Source organism: Triticum dicoccoides, chromosome 1A (assembly GCF_002162155.2).
Source record: "Triticum dicoccoides isolate Atlit2015 ecotype Zavitan chromosome 1A, WEW_v2.0, whole genome shotgun sequence".
Classification (NCBI taxonomy): Eukaryota; Viridiplantae; Streptophyta; class Magnoliopsida; order Poales; family Poaceae; genus Triticum; species Triticum dicoccoides.
In genome coordinates, this window is record NC_041380.1 from 566,359,024 (window position 1) to 566,374,514 (window position 15,491).

The following is a 15,491-nucleotide window of genomic DNA, read 5'->3' on the forward strand; positions in this document are numbered from 1 at the left end:
GCAAAACATTGATCGTGTGACGTTCGATCCGAAGGCAGACCATCAAATTAACATAGAGTCTTATATCTTGGATGATTCAGGTTATCCCGTGTACACTTTATGGGTATGGCTTTATGGGAATTTATGTTTGCTCATTTTATAGTACTTCCTCTACTCCAAAATAGATGGCTTAACTTTGTATTAACTTTAGTACAAAGTTGGGTCATCTATTTTGAAACGGAGGGAGTAGTATAGAAACGGCAAGGAAACTTGTGCCTAGTTGTCACACGATCGCACCACATCCACGACAAAAAACAAAACAGAAAATAAAGCAAGTGGTGCAAACCAGAATTGTAGACCCAAGATGTAGTGTGAAGTGGTTTCTAAAATATGTGCAAATGTGTCAACTTGTGACGAACGGGTGCTCTAAACTGGAATTAACTCATTTTTTTCATTTAGCTTTACAGGTTTCATGTCAAAAAATCTACCAGAAGTCCATATCCATTGAATAGACATTACAATATATATGAAAATAAAAGAACTAGAAGATTGATTACAATATTTTAATGCTAGATGGTGGACAAAAAATATCTGCAAGTTGCAATTATGGACAACAAATAAAGGAAGGTTCTTCAGAACTGGATTTAGTTGGACAAGAACAACATAAAAATTAGTGGTGCCAAGTTATGAAGGTACCAACCATTGGCGTGCAAACTCAGTAGGCAATCACGGTGTTGCTTTTAGCAAACCATCTGACAACCATTCCGTGTAACTGGGGATATAAGGACCGCATCGGAGATTGAAATCCCTCTCAGAATTGAAGATGGCACAAGATCTCTGGTTTTCCATATCGTATGATACAAGCTTTTCATTTCACGCAAAGACATGAAAAAAGATCGATTTGCATTCCATATCGACTGCGACAAATGTACAAACCTCATTGTGGCCTATAGTCTTTGAATGGGTTAGATGTGTTGAATCTCTGCAACTTGCTATTTTTATGTTAGTATATACTAGCAAAAAGGCCCGTGCGTTGCAACGGGAGAAAACAAATCCTCTCATATCTCTAGCTGAGTCAGTTGGACAAACTGTGTGTGACCGGTTTGCAGGTTGTGAGATCGAACCCTCCCATTGGCAATTTTATTTTTTGCCAACTCTCCGGAACTGGGGCTCAGTGCGCCGCCAGGTGGGCTTTCTTCGTTGGACCAAAACGGGTGGCAAGTAACGAAACCAAATAGCGTACGTGAAATTAATTGAAGCAGGACCAAACAAAGCGGGACGAAACCAAAAATATCACCTCCCTTTAATAGTAGGTATAGATGAATTAACTTTGGCGAGTAACAAGATTTGCAAGATCAAATAGAAGGGAAAAATGATTCGATTTTATTAGTTGCATGGAAAAAATAGAACACACTATGCGGATGCCATGAAAAACTTTTATTCTAGTTGTCCATCGACCAGATCGGCCTTGCACGGAGTGCCCAACTCAAAAGTGAACAATGTAACCTGCAAATGAAATTAAAAATCTCTTAATTAACTAATTTCCATACATGGAGATAGTAAGTAAGCAAAGATATATGACAATGTAAACGGTTTTTCTCAAACAAAACACACATAAACACATCAATTATACGTTAATATCAACAACAAAACAAACCTGCACAGTTGTCTCCTTCATGCAACGCGTTGCCGCACCAACGAGTGACAGCAGCCCGCCTCTCTAGACTGATCTGAGCCAAATCTGCGGCGGTAAACGCATTGCAAATTGCCAGGAGGTTCACTGAACGCGTCACTACTTGTCAGCATGCGTGGCTTGGTTCGAATGGCCAGTGGGCGCCTTTTCTAATATTGAACTTACAGTGTTCCATCACCTCATCTTTTTCAATGGCAGCTTGAGACTTACTTGCCCATGTATGGTTTGGGAAAAAAGAGACCGTCCCAAAAACTACTAGGTAGAACATGGCAACCGCTCTAGCACTAGCCATATCAATCAACTTTGAAAGATGCAGACCAATACTTACGCAGGCAGGTGACTAGATATATGTATGTTTTTGATCGATGTGTGATTGTGTATCACCTAGGCTCTCTATTTATATAGGCAGCGTGCTATGGGAAATGCTCACTTGTCTGCATGCTTAAGTTATGCATGGGTGATATCTTGCTAGAAAATTTATTTGTTGTATTTGGTTTATTTAGTACTCCCTCAGTCCGGGTTTATTGAGTCCGAGAGACAAAATACGGAGACCAAGTTATACACTCTTCTAGGCACAATTAACAGCATGTGCAGTAGTAATTTAAGTGACTACCCCCAGTTCCCGTTTGGTCAATGTGTTGATTTCAATGAAAACGCATGCAACCACTTAAATAGCTCACTTAATTAGGCCTGGCGAGTATGCAGCCAATTACGTGCGCTTGCACGCATGCAGTCACTTAAATCACTGCAACCAATGCCTCTAAATTACTGCGCATGATGTTAATTGTGCCTAGAAGAGTGTATGACTTGGTCTCCATGTTTTGGCTCTCGAGCCCAATGAATTCGGACGGAGGGAGTAAATGAGTAGGAATGGTCACATGCATTTGTTGGTTTCTTTTCATCCTTGCATGCATCAATTTAATGTATCTTGAAATGTGAACATGCGATGGAAAGAAGTAAAAACAAAATAAGACTTAGGGGGTGTTTGGTGCAGGGACTTTTTAGTCCCAGAGACTAGAAAAAATCCCTAGGAATCAAACGGGAGGGACTTTTTCTACAGGGACTAGAAAAAGACTCTATTGGAGAGTCTTTTTTGACTAGTCCCTGGGACTAAAAAAAGTCCTAGGACTTCTGAAACAAACACCCCCTTACTCCCTCCTTCCATCTATATAGGGTCTAATGTGTTTTTTAAGATCGCCTTTGACTATTGATAAAATTAATACTACATGACATGCATAATGTAAAAATTATATCATTGAAAACTCCTTTCACATACGAATTTGATGATGTGCTTTGTGTAAGTTGCATGTCATATATTATTGCTCTAACATTTGGTCAAAGTTAGCCTCGAAAAACGCAGATGCGTTTTTGAGGCTAACTTTGATCAAATGTTAGAGCAATAATATATGACATGCAACTTACACAAAGTATACCATCAAATTCGTATGTGAAAGGAGCTTCCAATGATATAATTTTCATCTTATACATCTCATATACTGTTAATCTTGTCAATAATCAAAGGCGGTCTTGAAAAACGCATTAGGCCCAATATAGATGAAAGGAGGGTGTATGATAAATCAAGAAAATGATATGAGCCCAATAAACCGTAAAGGGAGTTCATATTAAATGCTGGGAGGGCAGTCCCCACCTATTACTAATAGATTTCCACATTAGACGATTTAACAATCTAGGTAGAATTTTACCGAAAACAAAATAAGTGCATTTTATTGCTTGCAATCCTCCTGCATGAGCTGCAACCTAGTAAAATTTTAAAGCCACGGAAAAAGTTGAACATAGGAATCCCACAATACAGAGCCGAAGCCAAAAGCACGCATTGTTCATTACAATAGTTCGGTCTCTGTCTTCATCAGTTGCGAGTTGCATCTGACTACCAGCTATTCTTCGATGATCATAATGGATACGAAGGGGAATACTTGGGTCGAAATCTGAGTGCCACTCAGCGTGAAAGACATGTCGGATTATGGTTTTATGGTGCAGTCTCAGGGATCCATGTATGCAATGCATATGGATTACAGTAGTGATGATTGCCAGCTCTTAGTGTTTTTTGAAGGAGGATGTACCCTCGACCTCTGCATCTGGACGATGCAGGAAGTCATATTATTAATTATTCACAAAGACCATACAAAATGATAAATCAATAAACTTGAAGCCACCATCTTGGCAACACTGTTGCTACTCCTATCCCCTTAATGAAGGTGTGCCGAATGTCCAGACCTAATACCAAACAGACATCGCAACAAAATCTAACATCTAAAGCCAGGTGTCCCATCCAAGCCACTACCTAGATTGGGTCACACATCGGTCCGAAAAACTCCCAGTGAGCACCGCACGCTGCAAGGGCCGTCACCTCCATCTTCCATCGGTCCATCCTCAGAGCAGAACTGATGCACCGACCTTGCCAGGCCTCTCTGCCAACAACGTCATCATGATGCCAGACAGCTTCCTCCTCCTGCGTGAGTCCATCTCCGCGCATCGGACGCAGAGTCTCCACTGCGCCATGCCGCCGAGACGCACCGTTGACGATACGATTGATGCCACACCGCTCCACCTGCATGCCATCTCGCGTCGACTCCGAACTAGCAGCAACTCCACCACCCTGAGCAGTCCCCGACCGACGCCTTCAGGAAGGAACATGACACCAAAGTGCCATCGTCGCCCAAACAGAGGAACAGAGGCTTTCGCCTGTGCTCATGGGAGAGGTGGGGGCATATGATACACACCGAAGCCTCCAGGAAGGGAATCGGCGCTGAGGGCGTCGTCTTTGGTGCGGCCGCCACGCCGGCCTAGAGTTCCCCCGGATGTATTCCCACCCGCCAGATCCGTCCAGGCAATATTGGCGTCGACCATAGTGGGCAGTGGAACCTGAATAACATGTTTGAAGTGTTAGGCCATGACGAGGTCTGTACACTTGTTGCAGTCGATGAGGAATGCAAATTGAATTTATTTTTTTCCAAATCAATGGATGGGATGAAAAGCTTGTAGCTTGTTTCATACTAAAGTGGGCACCAAAAATTTCATGTTATCTTCAGTTTCGAGCGATGCTTTAATCTCTGGTGCGAACCTTATATTACCAGTTACACGGCATGGTTGTCAGATGGTTTCCTAAAACCAGCACCATGAATCCATGATTGCGTACGAGTTTGCAATGCCACTGGTACCTTCATATAAATTAGTTGTTAAATATGGGTTAGATCTTCTAAGCAGCTTGATTTTCTTTGATCCATGTCTTCTTGCAACAACAACGAGATCATATCACGATGAGGAGAGCCTGTGCCACTACCTTGTCAAGTTATATGTCAATGACGGGACCGATTCCTTGTTGGCGTCGACCACATCTGGTCGATGGCCACCATGTCTTCGCAGCTGGTGAAGGCCGCTAGCATGGTAGGAGAGGATCAGAGGATGATGCGCCCGGTCTCCTTCGCCACAAGGCGTTGGAGCAAGAGGAAATACTTGTCGGCCCCTGGCACCGGAGGTGGGGTCCATGTGGCCTCCGGCCACAACGGAAGGGGTACATATGGCACGGCGGGCCACAGCGGCAAGGTCCAGCAGAGGGAGGGCTTCGTTTTTAGATGTTGCTTCGAGATTGTTACGGTTTGTGTCCTGCTCAGAAAAGCGAGACAGTGAAAGCACCCTGAAGATGGAATAAGATTCTTTCCGCCTATCCCCCGTTCCAGTGATGCGTCTAGCATCATCGGTAGGCGGGTGGATGTGTGTATCCGGCGGATCTATCCTTAGTGCATTTGCTCAGATCTGTTAATCGTTCATCTACCCTCTTGTGTTTTCAGGTTGGATTTTTCCGATCTACGCTACTCTTCATCGGCGGCGGTTGCTGTTCTAGCGCGCTGGTCCATGGGCCCTTAGCACGACGACTTTCCGATTGTCTACTACAACAAGTTTTACCCGGCTTCGTGAGGGAGTGATTGAAGATGAATAGATCAGATGTTTTCCCGTCGGGCGACCAGCCGGATTTCAACGGCGGCCACCATGGCCGCATTATAACTCGCTTCCACCATCTTCTTCCCCCGGACAGGTCTCCAACTCTCCATCTCCATCTCCCTTGCCTTTTTCTCACCATCCTCCCTACTTTCTTCTCTCTTTTCTCCTTTTTCAGTTTCTCTCATTATTTTCTCGGTGAAGTTGCGGCCTCTTCTGCAGGTGACTCATCCCCTACAAGGACACCATTCCTGACACCTGAGCCTACGTGGTCCGCGGGGCAGCTTGCTGGGGCGACGCATTGGCCATGCCCTAAGAGCATCTCCAAAACATACATGTAAAACTATTGTAAACGTCCGGACCACGTGGTCCGAACACTTTGTACCATCCAATGCAGTTTCGTAAACGTCCGTGGACCACTCTACATGTCCATTTTTCCAAAATTGAAACCAAACTTGAAGGGCTTTGCAGGAGTCCGGACAGCATATGAAGATCTGCTTAGCCCACTGTTAGTTGGACCACATGTCCTCACAACACATGTGTTTTGTTCTCTAGGTCTGCCTGGCCCACCTCTGTCATCCTAATTTGATGCCTATTTAAGGGACAGGGTTGGTTGACCAGCTCCCGCACCATGTCTGTGGACGCGTTCAGACAAGGTCCGCAGATGGATAGTGTGTTTGTTTTACGGGATAGCATTGAAGATGCCCTAACTAAATCATCGACATCATGTAGTGGACAGAGAGTGTTGTTGCCAGTGTGAAGTGAAGAAGAAGATAAAAATAGGCTTCCATGCATGTGGGGTCGAGTGTGTATGGGGGATTGAAAATGGTATAAAAACAATAATTCTAGAATGTACTTCCTCTGTCCTAAATTATAATTTGAGACGAAGGTAGTACATTTTTAGAAGATACGACACCTAATTTGAAATTGAGATAAGGGGATATGCTAGAAATGCCCTAGCTAGGTACACAAGAAATGGCTCTTGGCGGCTTTTTTCAAATGCTACTCCCCCTCCCCACCCCATGGAGGTCGTCGTCCTTGACGTGCTTTGGGGCAGCCTGGGATCCAGCCCCTGCCTGGCCACCATGCTGGCCTCCCTCCCAGATCTGTGCTGGTGGCGGCTGGTGGCCCTTGCCTTAGCCGGCGGGAGGCTGGCAAGGGGTTGTGGCCCCTCTGCTCGGCCTGGGTGTGTTGCCCCTGCTCCCGTGCTGCCGCGTCGATTGGGGATTTGGGGTTCACTCCCGGCTAGATCTGGATCTAGCGTGTTCGTCCGCTGCAGGCCCCTTCCCTGGTGGTTGTGATGGTGGTGTTGGTCCGTTGTCCTAGGCTGGTGTAGGGGTTGTTCGCGGTGTTGGTGGAGATGCTCATGGTGGGTGGATGCCGGGGCGGCGGCCTCGGGTGCGTGGGCGGTGCCGGCTCTGCGGCGAGCAGCGGCCGCGAGTGTTGTACCGCAACTTTGGTCGTGCGGGCGACGAGGTTGTGGCACGTGCGCATGCTCCGGTGAAGATCGAGGTCATCTACTCGTGGAGGCACCCACTGGTCTGATCCGGCCATGGCAGCTTCGCCGCGATGGCTCATGCTTTCGGGTCCAGGTGGTTGGGCGTGGAGTGTGGGACCGGGGGAAACCCTTGACCTTTAGCGGCGCCCCCTTCTTGGAGGCCTCATCGAGATCCCCTTCTGCCTCCTTCTTCCTCACTCCTGTGTGGGCAAAAGCCCTGGTTCCCCTTGTGGGCGGCGGTGGCATGTCGATGGCGTTACCTCCCTGGAGGCGTCGTCTGGGGTTCGCGGGGGTGTGGATGGTGCTTCTCTGCTTGCTGAGGACCAGGTGGCGGCGATCTGCTCATTGTTCTTCATCTTCTCGGCGCGGTCTTCGTCTTGTGCCGACATTCTTCAGCTTGCGTCTGGACGTGTGGTTTATCATCAGGTGGTGGTAAGGTTGTGGCAACCCAGCGGAGGTGGTGCTCTGCTCCCTCATACCTGAGCTGCCAGCCGGCTGTGTCCATTAGGCTCTATGGCGAACACTCTGCCTTCCGACGGTGCGGCGCCCTTCGAGCCAGGGCAAGAAGATAGTGGTCTTCTTCGGAGGTAGAAGCATTTGGCTTGTCGATCTTGGCATGTTCTACGGGAGAAGGCAAGGTGATGTTGGTCGTCGATGCTGGTTCGTGCTATCCCTCACCCTGTTGTTGGTCTGGCTGCTACTCTTGGCGTGTGACCTTGGTGATCCGCTAGGCTCCTTTTACTATCTTGTGTTTGCAATACTTGGTTGTAAGCTGTTACAGCTCTCTGTATCTTTGCTGTTTTCTGTTTCTTTACTTTGTAACTACTCTGTGTAATCCTGGCCGATTAATGATTTTGTTAATTCAAAATTGGGTTAGGTTCGAGCTTTTTCTCGGTCTCGACCGACACCTTTTCTCTAAAAAAGGAACGGCTCTTGGCCGTACAAGTTCACGCAGAGTACTACTGCATGTTCTACGTGTGAACTGATGAATCGATGTTAAAACAAAAAAAGAACTGATGAACACGCTAGGTAGCCAGTTTCCTGCGGCGGCAATACGAGTCCGTATTCGTGTCCTTGACCGTATTCGTGCAGAATACTAGCTTACTCGTGTTAGCAATAATAGTATATATAGCCACGTGATGTATCCATAGCGTGGGAAGAGAAAACAAAAGCACAGCTCGACGATTTGGACGCGCACGTGATCCTCAATATATCGATCGATGGCGAGAGGTCGTCGACGCTCCAGGCACCGTCGCGGCGTCAGTAGCGATCAAACCATCGAGTCCTCGTCGTCTACTTGCGCCTCTCTTGATGCGTGCGTTCAGCCGTGGCCAAAACCATCAGTCTCCCGTGCACACAACGGCGCCGGCACCGTGGCCTAACCTGCCGGCAGACCTGCTCCGCGACATCTCCGGCCGCCTGCGCGACGTCGCCGACTACGTCCGCTTCCACGCCGTCTGCAAGGCATGGCGCGACACAGCGCCCGATGCGACCCTAACGGCGAAGCAGCCCTCCTTTCTGCCATGGCTCCTCGCGCCCAACATCAAGGACGTCAAGTTCAGATGCGTTTTCTCCAGGAAAACCTACCGCGCCGCGCCGCCATCCAGCCACCGGGACTTGGTGGCCAGCGTCGACGGCGCCGCCGTCTGGTATTTGGTCGATGATGGCCCGTGCCATACTCTCCGTGACATCCTCACCGGAGCCGTCGTCAAGCATCTCCCCCCGTTCCCGAAGGAAATCAAAGAATGCATCACCAAGGGGACTACCAGTAGTACACTTGGACTTGGGTATGACCTCCAAAGCGTCGCCTACGGTGACGGCGCCACACTTCTGTACGGCCTGTACGAGACCGACCCGGAGGACGACTCTATTGCCAGCTTCTGGGCAGCCCTCCTGCATCCCGGAGAAGCCACGTGGACGGTCGTCGAGCGGACGCTTGAATGCCCGGACATTACCAACTTCTACGTCACGTATCACCGTGGAAAGATATTGGTCACCGTCGAGGATAACCTGTGGCACGCCGTGACACCGGACGATCGCCACGGCGTTCGAGATGTGGTGGTGCCGAGCCCGTGGATGCCAGGGGAGCGCCAGGACTACTTATACGGATACAACTACCTTCTCGAGTCCCACGGCGAGCTTCTCTGGGCATCCGTTGAGGTCCGCAAAGATTACATGGATTTGCAGCAGCTCGGTGAGGCCCTTGTCTCCTGCCTGGTTGGCGCTCTCTCGGTGTCCATTCACGCCCTAGAGGGGGAGGCGCCCGAGAAAATGCGCTGGGTGAGGAAGGATGGCGAGAGCCTAGCCAACCGCGTCCTGTTCCTGGGGTGGCCCAACAGCTTTGCTGTGGATGCCTCGCGGCTAGGCGGTGATGCCGTGCCCGGCGGGTGTGCATATTTTGTCTACAACATAGAGAACAACATGCCGGGTCAGTCGTGTTATGTGTTTAGGTACAACCTCATCAACGGCAAGGCCAAATTCGTGGAGCAGTTGCCTCATGGATGGGACGATGATATGTGCATGTGGCTCTTCCCCCAGCCTGCCGTTGCTCCAAACCAGGTATATGCAATTATATTTAGATCTTTTTTTTTCTGCCAAACGCAATTATATTTAGACCTAACTCCACCAAAGTTATAGCATGTACCGAACATGACTATTTCACATTGAACTTAGATATATATTGTTATTTCTTTGACGACATTCATAGTTGTGTGATCAATTCTTCTCGTCCGTTTGTGATTCGACCAACAACCTTAGACCTTCGCATCAACTTAGAAGTGAGGAAGAATTATTTTCTTGGAAATAGACAAAACCCTTTTTTGCTAGTTCAGTGACTGGGGCTATACTTGTAAAAACCACATTTTATCCATGCATCATGAGCATTATTCATTCAATGTAGCGGTTAGTAGTGCTATATTTTATTTGTTTTAATTTAACAAATGTCATAGGATAAGCTGATGGTTAAATTGTGTATTGCATCATTATAGTACTGGTTAGATAAATGTACTAACCCTCTGTTCCGCTATAAATTTGATTTTCCTGGATCAGGAAATCAGTGAAAGGTGTGAGAGTTCAAAATGGTGGAAGAGGAAAAACCAGCAGATGACCACAACTCCAAAAAGCACTATTCACATAGAGAGACCTCGGCAACAACATTATAAGTCTTGTTTCACGGTGATCGTAAACAACCTGCCTCGCAGGATGAATAACTCTCAGCTGTGTCGGTTCTTCAGCCAGCACGGTAAGGTGTCCCAAGCTAAGGTGAGATGTAAGAAGAAGACCAATATCTCAAAGGGATTCGGGCATGTGACCATTGAGATGGTCGAGGAACATGCTAATGCTCTTGCTACACTTGACGGACTGGTGAGTGCATACGTATTATTTATGGCTTAACTAGATGATACCTCATGTGTTTGATGTGGGACTGGTGGTTGCAATATAATTTCATGTCATTTGATTATTTTTAATATGAATATTTTTAATAATATGAGAACTAAAACTAAAAACATATATGATTTACTGTATTTAATTATTGATGAGGTGGGCCTTTTTGCATGCATGTTTGCATGACGATGTGGGTGTTTTGCATGCATGTGTAACTTGATGAGGTGATGGGCCTTTTCCCATCCTGTTTGCATGATGAGGGTAGGTCTTGTGCATGCATGTTTACATGATGAGGTGGCATGATGTGTGCATGTTCACAAAAATATGTTAGTGGGCTAGCTATTTAGATATAGAAGATTAAGGGTGTTTTTAGTTATCAAATTATGCATATGATCATCTTTGGTTGGTTTGTAGATGTATAACAATCAATGGATGCCTTCTTTCTCTTGTTTCAGGTTTTGGGTGGATGCACCCTTAAAGTGAGCATCGTGAAGGTGATGTGGAAACCAGAACAACATTTGAATTTTTTCGGATCGAGAGAGTATAGTCTTGAACATTATATATATCTTGGTTTGACGCTATTACTTTTTGTTCTAGTGGTGTTGTGGAAGATTATTTAGTTATGTGAATTGTACTCCTGGAACAGTATCACAGATGACTCGGTCAAAACCAGAACCGCATTTTATGCCTTCATCTAAGATATCCAATATCCCCCACCCCATCTTGTCATCGAGAGTTGTGATGCCTTTCCTTATATCTCTAGGAAGTTGTATGAGTTATCTCACCAAAGACTCTGCTTTATAGATGAAAGGAAACATTTTCCACTGCTTTTTGAGCCATCTACGATGATGGTTTATGTATTATCAGCGAAGAATATATAATAAGTTTTTGGGTAGGAGGTTGAATTGAATTGGAGCATTTTTTAAAAATTCGTTCAGTCTTTTACTATAGAATAATGTATGGAAATTCTTACAACACTGGATGTATGAATTCCACTACTTGGTTTTGGTTTGTCTCAACTTTTACTTTGTGTTCAGTAGCATATCCTTTGTGTATTTGTAAAAGATAATTTCTGAGTTTTACATTTGGTGGTGCATTGCAAAGTTTGAATACTAGCTTAAATTAAATTTATACTTATTTATATTATAAAACTGGCCTAATTTTGAATTGTGTGCAATCTTTTGGTGCAAAATGAAAATATTGATGCATATTCTTCCCTCTTCTCAAGATGTTTCGTCCATGACCTCTCTCTCACTCTCGCTGCACAAACACTCTCAAGCTCCTTGGTAGGACCGTACCAAGCGCTTTCGATGGGATTGGAGCCGTGGGAATTTTATTCGAGGTAATACTGCATAGTCAAAGAAATTTCACCAAGACACCAGAACCTAATAAAAAAATAACCAAACGATGGACGACGATTCTCTCCCATCTGTCCCGCAGAACCAGAGCAATGATGTAGAGGAGGGGGCGAGAGATTAGATATGGAGGCAGGGTGCCGGCTACTGTTGTAGCATGATGCTTGAAACCTAATTAGTTGAGCTTTTTTATGGTACCTTATACTGCTATAGAGTGGAGGGAGCAGTACACTAATTTCCCACCGTTGATTTCCTGAGATTAGTATAGTCATTTACTCATTTCCTGTTATTAACGTAGCAACAGTTCATGTTCGCTGTTGCCGCTGCCGTCGTACCACGCGATTGGTTACCCTTATCCGTCGCCCTCGGAACAACTCCCTGGTCGGCAGCTCACCGACGCCCTACTCAAGCGTGGCCATCTCTGACCCTGGTCCTCCTGTCGCGGCCTTTGCATCAGTACAAACTGCGAGAGTGGCGTTTTGGCTCCTAGGTGTAGATACATCTATTATGAATATGTATGAAAAACAAATTTCAAAATGTTAAAGAATTGAGAAAAAAACCACGTATACATCCGGACATCCTATGTTCGCACATAAAATTTCGGTGAAAAGGAACATTTTTTATGGCATGTATAAAAAGATAAAAAAACGCCTCGTGAATAGTTGTAATTAAGCATCGAAAATTGTCTTTTTTTACACAAGCCAAAAAAATGTCCTTTTTCATCAAAACTTGGTGCACACACATATAATGTCCGGATTCACAACCGGGATTTTTTCTTCAATTTTTTAACTTTTAAAAATGTATATGTATATACACCTATGAGCCAAAGTGGATTTTCGCTACCTCTCCCATTTCTTTTGTCTTGGTCCCATGGTGATTTTTGAGTTGACTAGGCTTTCTCTGGGTTGCAGATGGGATGGGATATTCTGCGGCATGGACATGGCCTAGCGATCAGATTTGATATTGAGAAAGAGCCAGAATTATGTATTTATAATGTGGTGTGAAGTGATCAAAATTCTAAAAGGTGGTGCAAATTTTCGACTAGGAGATCATTTGTTACTGTGATTCAATTCTTTCCGCAAAAAGAAATATTCAGTGATAACTTGTCACACACTTTCAGCATGCTGATATACTTTACCTTTTGAAACTTTGAGACTTTGCGTGTGACCACAGAATTCAAGCTGGTATCGACGCGTACTAGAAATGTCTGAAACTGATTGCTACAGGAGTATGATTTATCTTATACTCCATGTGGATCACTACCACGTTAGCTGGCCACTCTTCCCTGAATCCTTGTGTCAACAGTTTGAAAAGACAAGTTGGATCAACTCGAGGACACTGAAATAATTAAGTTCTACAGTAGTAACCAGTCATATGCGAGTGCGCAAAGATGTTGCATTACCATGGCAATATACTGAACAATTGTATGCATTGGAACATGGATTTGATTACAGCACGAAATCACACACACAAAAATCAAAGCATCTAAGTTTCGGAACACGAATTTAGTTACAGAAAGGAAGCACAAATGGTCAGTGACATGTCATAACTGAATAAGATGATGCTTATGCTGGAATTTAGTCTATTTTGGGCAGCCCAATAATTATTTCAGAAATTTCTAATAAATTTTAGAGACCCATTTAGCCCATTTGTGCAAGGCAAGGGATACTACTAAAGTTTAGTCCCACATTGCTAGTTTAGTGGGAATTGGACCTCCTTATAAGGGAGGTTCTTTCCCCACTTGTACGAGCATGAGAACAAGAGGGACATCCACGCGCGCTCCTCCTCCCCCGCCCGCCGCGCCGTGCCGCGCATGAGCCAAGCTGCGGCGTGATTTTTGGGGAGCGCTCTGCGCGACTACTGGCTTCTTCATCACGGACTCCGACGACTACTTCCTCGACGTCGACTACCTCAACAACGACATGGCTGGAGAGGATGTCGACCCCAAGTCCAGTGCTTCTGCTTCTGCTGTCCCGTATGTGTTCTTCTTTCTGTCAGATGTCCTGCCACAGTTTCTCGTACTAGTTCTTGCCCTACATGTGTTAGGTTCTACTCCATATATGCAACATGATCTAGTGTATGTCCTAGATGTGTTCAGTTCAAGCTCATATATGCAGATGCTATTTACTTTCTCTCCGTCAGATTGCATGACTTGCTTTATCGCAGCTATATTAATCATGCTTTATCTAATATTTCTGTTAATAAAATCATTTGGTAAATTGCTCATATTTCCAACAATCCAAAAACCTTATTATAGGCAATTTACCCCAAGTGGTTTTGCTGCTTCCATGAGACCTCCTATGTTTGAGGGTATCCACTATAAGAGGTGGCGCATGAGAGCAGTCTTATGGTTTCAAACCATGAGTTGCTATGACGCCACTCTTGGCAAACCTGAAGGGGGGCTTGATGCTCAACAGGAACAAGCCTTTCAGAAAATGGATACTCTATTTAAGGCTGCTCTCTTGAGTGTTCTTCGTGAGAACATAGTTGATGCTTATGCGTCAATTGTTAATGGAAAAGATATGTGGGATGCACTTGAGGCCAAGTTTGGGGTCTCGGATGCTGGCACTAAGCTGTACATCATGGAGCAATTTTATGATTACAGGATGACTGAAGAGCGCTCCGTGGTTGAGCAAGCTCATGAGATATAGTCATTTGCTAGAGAACTTGAGCACTTCAGTTGTATGCTACCGGACAAGTTTGTTGCCGGAGGTATCATCACTAAGCTTCCTCCTTCATGGAGGAACTTTGCTACCTTGCTGAAGCATAAGAGGCAGGAGCTTTTCGTCCCGGATCTCATTGGCACTCTTGATGTGGAAGAAAGGCGAGAGCAAAGGACACACGTGCTCGAGGTATTGAGGGAGGATCTAGTGCCAATGTGATACAGAAGCAGAACTTCCAGCCCCACAAGTTCAAGGACAAGGGCAAGAAAAGCAAACTTTGATGGGAAGAACAAGGCTGTGCAACACATGAACTTCAAGAAGAAGAATGGCAAGAAGAAAGGTGCTTGTCATGTGTGTGGGGATCCTGATCATTGGGCTCCTAGTTGCCCTAATCGCTATGACAAGCGTCATCCTGGAAAAGGCGGCAAGACCGCTAATGTTGTCATTGGAGACACTGACATGAAGGATGTTGGGTATGGTATATTTCCCACTATTCTTTCAGTATGTCATTCTCCTGAGTGGTTGATTGACACGGGTGCTAATGTGCATGTATGCGGTGATATTTCCATGTTTTCGTCTTATCAGACCGCATGGACTTCAACCGTGCTGATGGGCAACGGTTCAAGTGCTTCTGTTCGTGGTGTTGGCACGGTTGATCTGAAGTTTACTTTGGGGAAGATCGTGCGGCTGAAGAACGTGCATTATGTCCCCTCCATCAATAAAAATCTTGTTAACGGATCTCTTCTATGTAGAGATGGCTACAAGCTTGTCTTTGAGTCAAATAAATTTGTCATATCCAAGTATGGAACCTTTGTTGGTAAAGGCTATGAGTCAGGAGGTCTATTTCGTTTATCCTTATCAGATGTTTGCAATAAAGTTGTTAATCATATTTGCAACAATAGTGAATCCAATGTGTGGCATTCACGTCTTTGTCATGTTAACTTTGGTTGCATGTCGCGACT

The 15,491-nt window shown here is 45.4% G+C and overlaps 1 long non-coding RNA gene across 1 annotated transcript; it reads right to left on the reverse strand.

Annotated features, from left to right (window-relative positions):
* Positions 1-1,255: 1,255 nt before the first annotated feature.
* Positions 1,256-2,019, reverse strand: LOC119334944. Its single transcript, XR_005161679.1, has 2 exons — positions 1,637-2,019; positions 1,256-1,485 (listed from the first exon to the last, which is right to left on the reverse strand). It is a non-coding gene; the product is annotated as an uncharacterized LOC119334944 (long non-coding RNA).
* Between the last annotated feature and the right edge of the window lie 13,472 nt (positions 2,020-15,491).